This window comes from Mirounga angustirostris, unplaced genomic scaffold (genome assembly GCF_029215605.1).
Source record: "Mirounga angustirostris isolate CCGP_5_RB_7025 unplaced genomic scaffold, mMirAng1.0.hap1 SCAF_7, whole genome shotgun sequence".
NCBI classification, from domain to species: domain Eukaryota; kingdom Metazoa; phylum Chordata; class Mammalia; order Carnivora; family Phocidae; genus Mirounga; species Mirounga angustirostris.
In genome coordinates, this window is record NW_026991715.1 from 114,772,303 (window position 1) to 114,788,378 (window position 16,076).

Consider the following 16,076-nt stretch of genomic DNA (forward strand, 5'->3'; position numbering starts at 1 on the left):
GGTACAAGATACTTACTAGGGATCAGCACCTGTGAAAAGAGATGAAGCAAGATTGGACAGAGGGGAAGTCAAACAGCAATGCAGAGCTGACAAAGCCTGGGCCAGCCTGCTCAGTAGCTGTGCAAGAAGCATGTGTTGTCAGGGTTAGACAAGAGGATGGGTCCCTTATACACACTTTGCCTAGCCACCAGATGGTTTGCTCATAGAAGGGCAAGGAGGCTCTTTTCAGCTGAGGCAGATTCTGAAGAAGCAGACAGCTGAGGATGGTCTGTGACAACATTCCCTGTACCTTGGTAGCAAGTCCTACCCTGAAAGGAGATCTGGGTGGTGCTGCTCCATGTCTATCATGTATGACATTTTTGAAATTATGTTCTGGAACACCAGCCTTCTGCAAGGTGTCCTGGCAGTATCCCAGAGTTATTTGTCCATGGTGTACCCATTCATACTCCCCTGTTGGGGAAGCCAGACCACATTCATGAGCACATCAAAGTCTCTGAGAGGTAATCTTGCAGTAATCGAATCTGTTTGACATTAACTCATTGATTCACTCATTTAGCCATAGAACACTTTTGGGGAAACTAATGACATTTCTTGAAACACCAAAAGGAAAATGCTGTCAAGCACCATGGACTCAGCAAGTATCTCGGCTATGGTGGATAGAAGCTTCAATTCTTTTTGATAATGGGAATATGCCTCTGGTTGGGAAGAATGTCAAGGCTTTGTTTATATATTCTCTAAACCTCTAAAGATAAGTATGGCTTGTATTTTTTCCTTTCTCAATTGATTTTAAGTAAAGTGGTAGTAAAATAAAACAAGTTGGTTAACAACCACTTTCTATAACTAATCATCATAATTATAGCTACTGCCCAAAACCTGAAGCTCATGAAGAAAGCCCATGAAAATAAGCCAGACACTTAGTATAGCTTCTCTACTCAGCTGCCTAAACCCACACAAATGAGCCAGTTTCACACAGGATATTCATATTCACTCATGATACCCACTGATTCTAGTTTAAGGATTAGAGGGAAAGTAATCCCTAGGAGACTGTTTATTCAGCATGCTGGAAGTTGATTTCTTTTGTGCATCTCATCTATATCTGGAGAGTAACTAAAAGCAGCAAAGAACAGAAGTCAACAGAAAGGGAAACAGATTCTATGACTTTCATTTAGTGAAGTTGCTAAAGACATGTTAATTTTCTGATTTCAGCCAAATGTTCCAGGCCTCCTATATTACCTCATCCCTACGCTGTCAAGCTTAGCTTTCCTCCCACTTTGCTGGTTCTTTGCCCCCATCTTCTCCTACAGGATTTGAGTCTTGAGCAAACCCAATACCCCTTGGACTCCCCCAAATATAATCTTGGAGATATGACACGGTGGTGGGCAGGTCTTCTGCTAGTGTTACCTTCCACTCTTCTTGTTGGTATTGATTGCTTCTGGATACTTCAGGGAGGCTGCCCCCATTGCCAAATCATTCCTGGGTTCCCAAAGCTGCAAATCACTCCACAAACTGAAGGGGATGCGTGGCTTCTGGTCCTTATTCTCCCAAACACTGTAAAAAGCACAGCACAGAAATAGAAAAAATATTTCTCCATCTGAGTCACACTTGGCCCTCTAGATCTGGAGATAGCGCTGCTTTGTACCCCAAGTCTCAAAATCCCTGTATCAGAAGCTCCTTCTACTGCCACTTAATACCCCAAAACAGGAACCAGACCTAGTAGTAATTTCCCCCCATTGCCCTTTTTACCACAGAGAAACATCTTCTCTTTTTTCTTTCTCCATGCAAGTCACTCATAATTTGAAGCTATGGGACCAGCAGTGGCCGAAACAAACATAGTAGGGAGATTGTACCCCTGCTCAAGTGGTTCAAAAAGAGTTTTTCCCACCATAGGATCCAGCAACCCCTTTTCTGGGTCTATACCCAAAGGAAATGTAGTCAGTATCTCATCTGCATTCCCATGTTCATTGCAGCATTATTCACATTAACCAAAATATGGAAACATACCTAAGTCTCAATGGATGAATGGATAAAGTGTGGTATATACTTGTGTATAAGTATTTTTCAGCCTTAGAAAAGAAGATCATGCCATTTGCAACATGGATGAACCTAGAGGACATATGCTAAGTTAAATAAGTCAGACGCAAAAAGACAAAAACTTCATGACCTCACTTATATATGAAATCTAAAAAAATCAAGTATGTAGAAGCAGAGAGTAGAATTGTGGTTACCAGGGCCTGGGGAGTGGGGGCAATAGAAAGATGTTGGTCAAAGTTGCACTTACGTAAGATGAATAAGACTGGAGATCTAACGTACAGCATGATCACTACAACTATTAATATGGTATTGCATACTGGAAATGTGCTTAAGGGAGTAGACTTCACCCCACACACGTAACTAAGTGAGAGGATATGTTAATCAGCTTCACTGTGCAATCATTTCACTACATATATGTATATCAAATCATCATGCTGTACACCTTAAATATATAAAATTTTATTTTTTTTTTAAAAACAGACTTCCTTCTCAATGGGAAGGAAAATTAAACTTTTCTTTTCTTTCCAAAGACCCAAAAGAGTCATTTCCATTATCGCTGGGAGAAAGGCTGGATCTTCTGTGGGCATGTCCGCTCTGCAGATGCCATTCTGCTGCATCTGTCAATGAAGAACATTGGAAATTCAGGGGATGATGGGCCGAGAGTTTACTGTGGAAGAGGTTACAAACTCCTACATGTGACGGTCACTCACGATTCCCTGATTATATCTTCCTTCCCATCATGTGAACCATGAGAAGCAGCTGGTGGGGAAAACGTTTAATTTTCAAAGTTTCCAAAGATTAACATGTTACATTTTTTAAATTGCACATTAGAAAAGGATATTTGGGGCGCCTGGGTGGCTCAGTTGGTTAAGCGACTGCCTTCGGCTCAGGTCATGATCCTGGAGTCCCAGGATCGAGTCCCGCATCGGGCTCCCTGCTCGGCAGGGAGTCTGCTTCTCCCTCTGACCCTCCTCCCTCTCATGCTCTCTGTCTCTCATTCTCTCTGTCTCAAATAAATAAATAAAATCTTAAAAAAAAAAAAGAAAAGGATATTTGTTTATGCTTCTTGGAAAGAAGCATAGAACTAATGTTGACAGTGCCCAGCCCAGAACTCAGCTGCTAACAACTCCCTCAAGTGCTGATGGGCTCCTGCTTGTCTCTGCTGAGGGTAATCTCTGGGCAAGGGAGCTTCCATATGTGAGGCTGGCAGGAGGGGGAAAGGAATTAACCCCCCCTCCCGGGGATGCACCTTCAACCAAAGAGGGGCCAGAGTTTGTAAATACCCCAAATTCCTCGCCTCCCTTTGGGACAATTCTGAGGGGTGTTCTCCAGAGTTGCTCAAAGCATCATACTCCAGCTATCCATGGTAGTAACCTCTTTAATGCAAACTTTATTTTTGTCCTTTTCTATGTCACTTGCCCACTCCCTCATATTTCCTAGAGTCACCAATCAAATTAATAACCTCCGTCCAAATCCTTGTTTTAGGGTCTGCTTTTGTGGGAAACCACGTATAAAAATCTAGGATTTCAGAAATTTTACATGCAGTCCCACAGACCTCCTATGGTGTTGGCTTCTGAAGGTGTTAACAGAATCAGCATTTGATTTTACGGACAGCTGGAAAAATTCCTCTGTCTGCACCAGAGTCTCCACAGACCAGGAGGAAAGAGGTGGAGTAGCTAGCTACAAATGGCCTGCCATTGCTAGCTGGGGAGCAAGCTAGTAAGGCTTAGAAAGCACCTTCAAGAGAGGGAGGAGGCTGAATGCACTTTTATTAGGCACATTAGAACCCCAGAGAGGGGCTGGCTGGGGCAGGAGACTGGGCCTTCTGCGGGTCCTTATGGTTGGCTCCAACTGGGCTAATGTCTTAAAGTCATGGACAGTTGCTGCACATCACTGAAAGCTATGGAAAAACATGAAGTATGCATTAAAAGGAGAGGGGAGCAAGCTTTTGCAAGCCTGTTGCAGAAGGCAGTGCAGGAAGGAGCAATAGAAAGGGGTCTGGCAAACCAAGAGCCAAGAGTAACACCTAAACCTGAGGATAAACAGGGTGAGTCTGAAGATGAGAACGGAAGAATGAACCCAGCCATGTGGTCAATAGTCAGCTCCAAATATGCTGGTCATTCAAGACAGCAAACTCATCCCTTTCTTGCCACACCTACCTCTTACACACATACACACACACACACACACGCATGCACGTATGCACACACTCACACCCCAGGGGTTTCCCCAGGATCAGGAGAACCCCTGAAGGGCTCCATGCAGGAATGGAAGAGGCAATAGGTGGGGGTCAGCTTCTCACTGTGGAAGCTTTGAACTCTCCTCAGAAGCCAAACTCATTTTGTTGTTCTTAGAGTCTTCGAGAGCCTACCAGCTGCTAACCATGTCTAGCCCAGAGAAGCACCTTGCCCTGGTTATGGACTATTCATCTATTTGTCCTCTGACAAGAGACCCATGTGGAGGGCAGAAAATATCCAAGGGAAAATAAGGACTGACTGGAGAGACAACACATCAGGGGAGGGAAGGCTTAGCTGAGGCTGGCTACGAGGCTGAGGCTCATCTCCCAGGTGGATGTTTTGCATGAGAGGCAGAGGGGAGGGAGGTGCTGAGAGAGGAACCATGGAGGAGAGGTGGCACAGTGGTGGCTCAGTCTGGCAGCAGGCGCTCAGCTCAGGCTCACAGACCCTCTGAACTCCACGGAAGTGCAGCAGTTGGCCCACTCCTGGTCCAAAAAGGACTGACAGGCATTGTTTTCCATTTGGTGTCTGGAAGCCCTTGCAGCCCAAGACTCAGCACTCCAGGTAGGGCAGCAGGCTCCAGGAGGTGACACATGACAAATGGGAGAAATGTGACCTACCCAAGGGGGCGCAGCAGGCACAGGCTGATTTGAGCACAGATGCGACACTGCCTGGGGTTCCCTAGAAAGGTATGGTAGAGGGAATCCTCTGTAGGGGGATTACAGTGTCCCCGTAAATGAGCAGTCAGGGTAATGAGCCAACAAATATTGGGCTTAGATGCTAATAAAAACTGTTCCCATGGGCTGACGCTACATAGAAGCGCAGTATGAGAAAGGTGTTCTCCCCTCCAATACGGTGGCATGGAGAGAAAAGAACTAGAGAGAAAGGCATGATGGAAAAGAAATGCACAGTAATAACCCCAGCCTTTTCTAACAGTGTCTGACATGACTGGGGGCCTAGGGGAAAGCCCCTTTCATGGGCTGCCCAGAAGCCATCAGACTTCCTCAGATTCTCATTAAGAGAAGCTCCTCAAGAGCTTCAGAGGTCCTGGCTCCAGCTTCCAAGCACCCAGACTCCACTAACACTGAAGAGTAGAAAGTAAGTAACTCAGTTACTTGCTATCTGGTAATTACTGTAAACAAAAGTTCTTTTTTCTAAAACTTCACTGAAAACTTCTATCAAATACACAGAAAGTATAACGGACCTCCAAATCAGAAGTTTACCTGCCACTTTTCATTGTCTTGTGTTGTAGTTTCCTAATGTGATGACATTTCTTTAGGAGCCCTGTGAGAGAATGCGGTCTCTGCAGTGCCTGAAACTAACACTGTAGCAGCTTTATATGTGTTAGTCATACCTGAAGCTCTTTCTGTGCAGCTTTCTTCTTTTGTCTGTACAACAACCCTGTGACCTAAGTACTATGACCAAGCCCATTTTCCAGATTTGAAAACTGAGGCACAGGGAATATAAATAGCTGGCTTTAGGTAGGGAGCTGGGATATGAGGAGCAGAGCCCTAAAGTCCAAGCTCTTAACCACTGGGCTACACCCTGGAGGTGGCTGTTTGCTTCCCACACCCCACCCACTTCATATGACATCAGAAAGGGTTTTGATAATGGGGAGGGGGAGGGATATGTCTGGCAACTGGCACATGCATTTCATGGAAAGTTTCAGAAATAAAATAAGGGAGAATGTATGCTTAAATTGCATACACACGGGTGCCTGGGTGGCTCAGTCAGTTAAGCAGCTGCCTTCTTCAGCTCAGGTCATGATCCCGGAGTCCGGGTATCGAGCCCCTCATTGGGCTCCCGGCTCAGCAGGGAGTCTGCTTCTCTCTCTGCCGCTCTCCCCTGCTCATGCTTGCTCTCTCTCGCAAATAAATAAAATCTTTTTTTAAAAAATGCATACACAGGGGCGCCTGGGTGGCTCAGTTGGTTAAGCGACTGCCTTCGGCTCAGGTCATGATCCTGGAGTCCCGGGATCGAGTCCCGCATTGGGCTCCCTGCTTGGCAGGGAGCCTGCTCCTCCCTCTGACCCTCCTCCCTCTCATGTGCTCGCTCTCTCTCGTTCTCTCTCTCTCAAATAAATAAATAAAATCTTTTAAAAAAATGCATACACAAAACCATTTTAATCTAGTAAGGGCTAGTTTGAAATCTTCTAGAAGAACCCTCATCACAACTTCTTCACTTGCAATTCCAGAAGAGACCATGTTAGTAGCATATTTAACCATAAATCTTAATTAGAATATTAATACTCAACCAACATAGAGGACATCTAGACCAGTAAGAAAAGCCACCTAGGTTTGCCTGATTATTTACATAGAAGCAGCAAGGATATTAATTTATGATATGGGCCTCCTTAAGTTTGGCTTCCTGGAAGTTATCATAAGGAATCTAAGATGGACTTTATTATTTGCTATCCTGAGATTAGCCTCTTAGCCAAGCTGAAAAATTTCTCTCCTCCAGATTTCACTGGCAGTACCTATAAATGTGGACAAATTCTCTTTCTCTGTTGTGGAGTTCCCCCAAATACCCCAAGCTTCCTAGACTGCCCAGAAATGATCTTCCTGGCTCACCTGTAGGGCTAGACCCTGTAAGACAGATACCAGGACAGTTTTTCTTGGAGGCTCCCTTAGCTCCTCAAAAATGTCTGGTCATAGGGGCACCTGGGTGGCTCAGTTGGTTAAGCGACTGCCTTCGGCTCAGGTCATGATCCTGGAGTCCCGGGATCGAGTCCCGCGTCGGGCTCCCTGCTCGGCGGGGAGTCTGCTTCTCCCTCTGACCCTCCCCCCACATGTGCTCTCTCATTCTCGCTCTCTCAAATAAATAAATAAATAAATAAATCTTTAAAAAAAAAAAAAAAATAAAAAAAAAAAAAAAAAAAAAATGTCTGGTCATATCTGATTAAATGGGCATCTTTCCCAAATATGACATTCTAGGCAAGGCTATGCTTGCTCAATCAATTTTCCCAGTTATGGCCTGGTTAAAAGACAAAAAACAAAAAACACAGATTCTTATTGAATCTTTGCAAATAACTATATTGTTGTGAAAAGCAGGAATACACAATAATAGTTTCTGAATTCAGGAGACAGGAGATGGGGAGGTCAGTGAGAAAAATATATCATTTAAAAATGTTTTATTTCAGTTTACAGAGTAAAGGCAACTAAACTGTTATGGGGTACAGATAAGCTGAAGAGGAAAAGGCTTCCTTTTATATCCAGAAAATATAGCATTAAAGCAACATCAATAGTATTCCAAACACACAACTACAGCATGCCTCATCAGTTCTTTAAGTTCCATGTGATCAGTTCTTGCTCTGTCATATCTTGGGTTAGCAGTTTTATGAAGCCATCTGCTTCTCAACTACAGAATTCTGGTAATCCTCACTCAATCTTCAGGGACAGACTAAAATCTGCCTAAGCAATGCCAACAGAAGCCTGTACCCAGAGTCCCTATTCTTGGAAGTGCCGTTAGTTTAAAGTACCTGGAATAGTCCTTCTATGGGGCTCTGAGGCAGTCATTGTTTTTATTATTAAGCAAATATGAGAAATTCCAGAATATTCAGCTATTTAATTTTATTGTTCATTCATCTCCTATAGTGAAAGAGTCATGCTTTTCTTTTTAACTGTAGGTTAAATCTGTTAAATTTGTACAGGTAAAATGTTATCAGTACAATACTTTAGAAGTTTTGTACTTCGTGGGAAGCTCCAAAAGACATGTCAATATGCTAAGTTTTCAAGAATATATGGGAAGCACAGAAATAATATGGAATCGTTCTGATGAGATTTCCTATATTTATCAGAATTTGTGGTGGTATATACCAAGAATATATTAAGGATACCAAGTAAAGCGAGTCGGTAAGTCTGGAGCAAGTCTTAAACACTATATTTTAGTAAAACTTCAGACGTAAGTCTAACATACATCTCCAAGTAAAAACCACTGGCCAAGAAGATGCTAGGTTCAAATTTTAAAAAAGTCAGGTCATAGCCAAGTTTTAAATAAAAAATGAAATTATGACTGATAACCCTATCGCACCTGTTGACTTACAACATCAGACAGAGAACCACTATGAAGGTTTTCATTAATATGTTGGAAAATAATACAAAGTTAACCTACACATGAAAAAGTGAGCTTTGCGTTAGAGAATTGTGCGGAGCCACCAGTAGAGGGCACTATAAACAGATTACAGAACAAACCCGAGTGCCTGTCCTCCCATACAGAGCTGACTGCAGCATTTGTCTTACAGAATCTTAAACTGTTAGTAACAAAAGTGAGAAGGTGCATCTGAGACTCGGTGAATTTGTACCTTCATACCTCATTGCCGTACCAGCTTCATGGATATTATTTAGGGGATTCCTGCCAGGGGTAGAGATGCCTAGAGTATTGTTAGAAGGTTCCTCTGATCCAACGTCTAATTTGGCCCTTCACCTCAGGCTTTATTTACATCAGTAGCTTTTCAAACATTTTATTATACAACATCAAATTAAAGAACATACACATCGGACGCCTGGGTGGCTCAGTCGTTAAGCGTCTGCCTTCGGCTCAGGTCATGATCCCAGGGTCCTGGGATCGAGTCCCACATCGGGCTCCCTGCTCCGCGGGAAGCCTGCTCCTCCCTCTCCTACTCCCCCTGCTTGTGTTCCTGCTCTCGCTGTGTCTCTCTCCGTCAAATAAATAAAAAGTAAAATCTTTAAAAAAAAAAAAAAAAAAAAAGAACATACACATGTATATACTCATCCCAAGATTTAGTAAGGAGATAAAGGTACTTGCTTCAGATATTTTCAAGAAACCAAAAACAGTACATATAGAGTTGAAGCCTTTTTGAACCCTGTCCCAGCTCCATTTGCTTCCCTCCCTGTGTTTAACAATTCCAGAATAAACCACTGTTCTATCATCAATAGGGGCTGTTCCACTGTATGTGTAGCGCTTCTATCCCATATAAGGAAGTACCATTCATCTTATAATCTATTGTTGTGTTCCAGGGTGCACTATTCCTTCCTTCCCCTTGGATTGTTTTTATTCCTGCTATTGGATTGGAAAATATGTTTCTTCTCATTCTTTCAGTACTATATTTTCAAGCCAATGTACACATCACATTAAGGACCTTAGAATCTTAAATCTGATCCTCCCAATTCCCATTCTTCATGTCATCTATCATATTGTTCCTTTTTACCATCATTGTCCATCACCCATTAATATTTGATCTCATATTTCTGAGTAGTGGGAGGAAGCATCTGTCTGCATCAGCTCCATTTATTATGCTGCTGAGAGTCTGCAAATAACTTTCTAATGGGTCTTCTTTCAAGTCCATCTAAACATCACTATCAGATTAATTTTTGCAAAGTACAGCTTTCTTTCATTACACCTTGCTATCACCTGTGAACTCTGTAATACTTTCTAGCTCAAGTATCCACTGATAATGTTTGAAAACATGTAATATGTCACATCATATTTTTTCTGCCTTCTCTCACTGTTGCCAAACATCACATGCTCCCCTAATTTAGATCATGACCCTTCTCCCGTAATAACTTCCGTGCGCATTTCTGTATCTGTGCTTTTTATTATACCTGGAGGCATTTTTCCTCTTCAAATCTTATCCTTCCTCCTAAATCCACTTGGAGGCCCATTTGTGAGAAGTCTTATGCCAACCACTCCATTTTCATCTTTATCTCGTGCCTCATCTCTCAGACCTTTAAAGTCTATCAGACAATTTAACAGTGATCATATATTCTTTTAAGCTCTCTATGTTCCTTAAAGGACCATTCCCTCTTGATTGGAAAAGAGCATTGGTTGTTTATTGGCTCTTTCATTTAACTGACAGATGCAATAGTATTTATTATTTGAATTCAACTTCAAAACACTCTAACAATTAAATACAAAGCATTTGTCTACTGTGTGTAAGAGACTTTGCCAGGCTAGTTTTATAAAAGATCTCTGACTAAGTCAGTGCCATCTCCCTTCCTTGTTATTTCAGATCACCTTTACGGTCCCATTCAAATATTTAGTGAGAATGTATTGTTAAGTCTCTATGCTACACATCATGGGGAAATGCAGAGACATACCTACCCACTAGAAATCATGCACAAGAGATGGCAGAGTCTGGTCTACCTGAGTTAAAATCTCAGTTCTACCACTTACTATGTGACCTTTGAAATTCCTCTTCATACTTTAGGTAATCATGCAAATAAGGGCAAATGGCCAACCATCTGAAGTCTCATCACTGGGAAACACTAATGTCGTCTACGGCCATACCACCCTGAACGCGCCCGATCTTGTCTGATCTCGGAAGCTAAGCAGGGTCGGGCCTGGTTAGTACTTGGATGAGGGGAAACACTAATGTCGATAGGAAAACAGCTAGGTGTATGGGTCTCCAGTTACTCATTCTAGGATAGCACACAGCAATCTGACAGATCTGGACATTGGATTTCAGGAGAGGGGCCTTCTACGTTTGGATTGTGGAGCTTTTAAGCTAGATAATTAGGAAAACTCCAGTTCCTCTCTGCTGTCATCAGAGGCTGGAGTGCACTAGCAATATGGTGGGGTAGGTCTTGCCTCTAGCCCTGTTCTTCTAGCTCAGCATTGGTAGTTGAAGGTAGAACCAGCCCTTCTGTCTGCAAGATCGGGGAACTAGGGTGCATGCCAGTGGCAGGATCCATCACCTTAACATTGATGGTTGGGAAAGCACTGGTACAGAGAACAAGCCTTGTGTTCGGCGATGGCCCAGAGTTTAAGGCAATCAGTCCTGGTCAGTTTCCAGGGAACTTTGCAGTGAGCCAGCTCCTTTCTTCCATGTCAGCCTATAGAGCTCCTTTCTTCCATGTCAGCCTTCCATGTCAGTCTCAGATAAATAACTCTTATCTCTCACTTTCCTCATCTGTAACACTGGCATAATTAGTATCTACCCTCATGGCATTGATGTGAGTTCAACTGGGTTACATACAGTATGCATAAAAGAGTAACTTGTGCATGCTAAGAGCTTCATAAGTATTAGCCCTAATTATGTGTGCATATATAATTATAGCACATGTGCCTTTCAAGTGAAACCATGCTATACAAGTTCAGAGTGAGTCACTAACTAGAATTTCCAGAAACGATGATCTACAATCCATAGTTTGCCTCCTCTCAAATCTGCCTGTACAGAATCTCACATCATGTTGTCAGCTTTCCTGTCTGGATTTTACACTCTCTTTCTATCTACTTGTTTTGGTCCCTGGATCCCAAGGCCTGACCACATCTGAACCTCACTTCTGCCTATGAGCTAGCTGGTCTGAGTGGCTAAGTACCACCTGGCTCCTCCTTACTTGTGGACATCCCAGACCTCCCAAAGACCTTAGTTCTTCCCCAGGCCCTTTACTGCAATTTGTGTTACCATACCCTAGGACCTCCCATTCACTCTCAGACCAGACTGAGGTCTGCCATTTGGTCCTCCTCTAAAGCCTTGTCTTTTACTTTCCCTTCTCTCTTCTGAGATCATGTGTGACCCTTCAGTGAGGCTTGTCTTAGTTCAGCCTGCTATAACAAAATGCCATAGACTTAAACAACAAACACATATTTCTCACTGTTCTGGAGGCTGGGAAGTCCAAGATCAAGGTGCTGGCTGATTATGTGTCTGGTGAGGACCCTCCTCATGGTTTTCAGATGGCTATCGTCTTGCTGTATCCTTATATAGCTCAGAGAGAGGTAATCTCTCATGTTTATCCCATAAGGGCGCTAGTCCCATCATGAGGCTCTACCCTCATTACTTAATCACCTCCCAAAGGCCCAACCCTTCATGTTAGCATCACGCTGGGGCCTGGGGCTTCAACATGTGAATTTGGGGAGGACACAACGAAGTCTGTAGCAAGGCTCTACCACCTGATATAACCTTTGTTCCTATTTTTTCTAGTCTCTCAATCTTGTTACCTCTTACAGCATTTCTTTTGTGAGCAATAGAACTGAATCATGACATATTTTATAGGTTATTATGAGACACACAGTAGTGCTCAAGAATGACTAAGACAAAGCCCTTACTATCAGGGGACTCACAGCTTGCGAGACAAACTATAACAACATTATAAATTAATTTGTAATAGTATGTATAGGGTAGCCAGCAAATACACTGAGAAAGGGATATATGGGTCACAATTCAATTTTTGGCATCCTTCATGTGCCAGATCCTGGGTTGAAGAAGAGGTAAAAAAAAGACTTTTTCTTCAGGAGTGACAAAATTAGCACCTGAGTATACAAGGCAGCTAGCATTAAAGAAGAAAATCCTACAAGCTTGTTTCCATATTTGCTTCAAGCATTCTTTCTTTCTTTCTTTCTTTCTTTCTTTCTTTCTTTCTTTCTATCCATCCATCTACCTACATGTTTGCCTGAACCATTTCCCAAAATAAAACATCATCATGACATCTCATCCCTTAATACTTTAACATGCATTTCAAAAAACAGAAAACAAAAAAAACCTAAGGACATTCTCTTATATAAGCACAACACCATTATCAACATCATACCTAGCAATTAACAAAAATTCCCTAATCTACTCTACCAGCCAACTGTGCTTTATTGTCCCTTTTCTCCCCACCTGTTATCCACCTTCTCTTTTGGGCTCAGAGCCCAGAGAGAGACTGTCACAGCCAGGTTCCCAGGTGGGTTCAGCCAACAGCAAGCACCCACAGGCATTGGAGGCCAACAGGAAGCACCAGGAAGGGATGAAGGGTGGGAGCAGCTGGGAGGCTTTTACTCTGCTCCTCCCTGCCAGATTGCTGGTCTGGCCTTGGCTGCATCACATCAGGCTTCCGTATTAATCCCAGGTACATCAGCATCCTTTGTTAGTTGGTCTGGCCCTGAACACACCTCTCAATAGTATTGCCATTAAATACTTCATGATTAAGTTCTTTTGAGTTTGTCATCTGTTTCCTGTGAAGATCCTGCCTGATATTTGAATGACCCATATTCAAATGTTCACCATTGGTCCAGAGTATTTTTAAAGCTTTATTTAAAAAACCAAAATTCAATCAAAAGTCCCACGTTGGACTTGGTTCTGCCTCACTAGTCTCTTAATCCAGTTACTCCTCCTTTTTTTCTTGCCATTGACTTTTTTTAGGAGACCAGTTATCATAGAAGTCCCACATTCTGAATGTGTCCAATTGTTTCCTCATAGTGTTATTTAATTTGTTCTTCTCTGTGTCATATTTCCTTTAATGCGAATCTAATCAAGCCTTCAGATCCAACTTCCATCATAAACACTGTATAATTTATGAGGCATTGTCATCACTAATAGTGGGAAAATTGGATAGTAAGTTTAATTACCAAGTGATGATACCCATATTTCTCTATTTCAAAAGGGTTTTTTTCCCCACATTTGCTATTAGCAAGTAATTTGTGGGGGTGATATTTTGGTACCAAGTGAATGTCTAGGGCTCTGTCACCCATTCTGCTAGCAGTTTTAGCATTCATTATTGGTCTGTGTCTGGATTAATTATTTCATTATGTCTTGTAAACTTATTATTTTCTATTTCTATCATTATTTCTACATTCATTGCTAATGTTCTTCTGTAAATAAGAGCTTTACTTTGATGACAAGGACTATTTCTTTTTCCTGACGACAGTTGCTACAATAAAAGCAGAATACGCTCTAAGTTTTTCCCCCTTCAGTTCCTTACTCTGAAATCAGGCAATTGATGAATATGATTTCTAGTATAAATTCTCTATATTGTGTTTCATTAATGAGACCTCAGAATTCTGTATAATTAAGCTTGAACTGGTTATCAGGGAAACTGAATGCTACACCATCTGCCTTCTTACCTTCAGTTACGTTGCAGAGGTATCCTGGCTAGTCCTGATCATCCATACAGTTCTAGTCCTAAGAGATGCAGACCTCAGATAACACAAACCAGAGGGAAGAAACCATTATCAGTAGCTGGCAATTACACCCCAATTAGATTGCACATCTCATAGGAGCACTCAAAATGCATTCAAAAGGGCTATTATCTCTTTTCTGTGTTAGCTATTAGTTTCACAAGTCTTTGATCAGAAGATCTTGAAGCTTTGCTCTATTGTTACATTGCTTTCTCTACATGTATACCAAAATAAGCCATTTTGCTCCCCTAAGTGCTTCTGTCTGGAAGAAATAATGGATTTTTAAAAGCTAGGCAATGAGATTTCTCGGTTCTGTTTGGATTTTTATAAGTGATCATTAGGGGGCTGGCTTTTGTTCTACTTAAATGCACCTCTGGTTGTCTCCATCACTCCCTCTGTGCTGTCACAGGTATTTGCGGTGGGTAACAGCAGCTGGTCACTTTCGGTAGGGAATACTCAGTGCTGTTCATCTGCATGGCCCTGGACTTTTCTGGGCAGCCTCCACCTCTTAGTAGCTGTTTCTCAATTACAAACATCAAAGTAAATGGAGAAAACCAGTTTGGGGTGGGGGGAAGGCTTATATGGCCATCATCAATTAATAAAGTCCTTTTCCAATAAGACTAACAATAATCAAGTGAGATGTCTAACATTCCTGTTGTCATCATAAATAAAGCCTCATTCAATAGTTGATGAAATCTTTATAGTTATTGAGAAAACAGAATAATTCATATTTGCCAAAAGCCTCTAAGCTATAGGATGTACTAAAAAAAAATTGTGATATGGTTTGTCTGGTCACTGACTTCTTTGCTCTCAGATCTATTCTCTCTTTCCCATCTGCTCTGTGTCACATGGGTTGTTGTCCCCTGCAAACAAAAATTCCCAGTGTATTCATTTTCTATTGTTGGATAACAAAATTACCAGAAACCTTGTGGCTTAAAATAGCACCCAATTATTATCACATAGTTCTGTAATTCAGAAGTCTGGGTGAGTTCAGCTGGTTCTCTGCTCAGGATCTCATAAGGTCCCCCTCAAGGTGGCAGCTGGGCTCTTAATTTGCAGGCCCTCTGGAAGGATCCACTTCCTAATACATCCAGGTTATTGGCAGACCTCCGTTCTTTGCAGCTAGGTCCCTTTCCCTTGCTGGCTGACAATAGGAGGCTAGACCCTGCTCAGTCATTGACTGGAGGCTGTGCACGAATAGTACAAGCTGGGCTCAGGGTTGAGGGGGACTGTGATGAAGCTAACCATTCAAGGCCATTAGAGAATACTCCCCACAGCTGGGCAGCATGTTCTTCCTTACAGGAGGATCTAGCCAGGGGTTGGCAAACTGTGGCCCATGGGCCAGGTCTGAACTGCTACCTGTTTTTGTAGAGTCCTACAAAGTAAAAATGGTTTTTATAGTTTTAATGGTTACATTTCAAATGATTATGTAAGTAACTTCATAGCATCTTGATTATTTTGTTGCCTAGCAAACAAAGGCAAAAATATTTACTATCTAGCCCTTTACAGAAAGAATTAGTGGAACCTTGAATTCTGTGCAGAGTATATTTGTTGTCTCTACAAGTCTCCCAGGTCAGAAGAGAGGGCTTGGGGGAGGTTAGGGAGTAGGGAGTTCTGATACTTGGGGGAGTAAATAGAAGACACCCCAAGTAGAAAAAAAAACAAATCTTGGAATCACAATAGCAGAGCCAGCCTAAAAAGTGAGATTGTCATTTAAATCTCCCTGGAACACAATATAATTTTTTAAGTCTTTGTTAATTTGTTGTAACAAAAATGCTCTTGTTTTAATTTGCATATCATTTGGTTACTAATAAAGTTGGAGTTGGATTTTTTTTCATGTGCTAATTTGAAGAATTGCAAATGACTGCCACAAATAAAATGAACAGATTTTTCAACCAAGGACAAAAACAAAATATTCTTAAGCTACAATAATCTATAAAATGGAAAATATATCAACGTCCCAACCAAAAACTG

The 16,076-nt window shown here is 42.0% G+C and overlaps 1 long non-coding RNA gene across 6 annotated transcripts in view; it reads right to left on the minus strand.

Annotated features, from left to right (window-relative positions):
• The window catches only part of LOC135365430 (uncharacterized), a 105,269-nt gene that overhangs the window by 22,798 nt on the left and 66,395 nt on the right, over positions 1 to 16,076 (minus strand). For 5 of the 6 annotated variants that reach the window (XR_010413280.1, XR_010413278.1, XR_010413279.1 and 2 more), the window contains one exon: positions 1,234 to 1,548. This is a non-coding gene — a long non-coding RNA (uncharacterized LOC135365430). The remainder of the gene's footprint in view (positions 1 to 1,233; positions 1,549 to 16,076) is intronic. The other variant, XR_010413277.1, reaches the window with a different exon arrangement.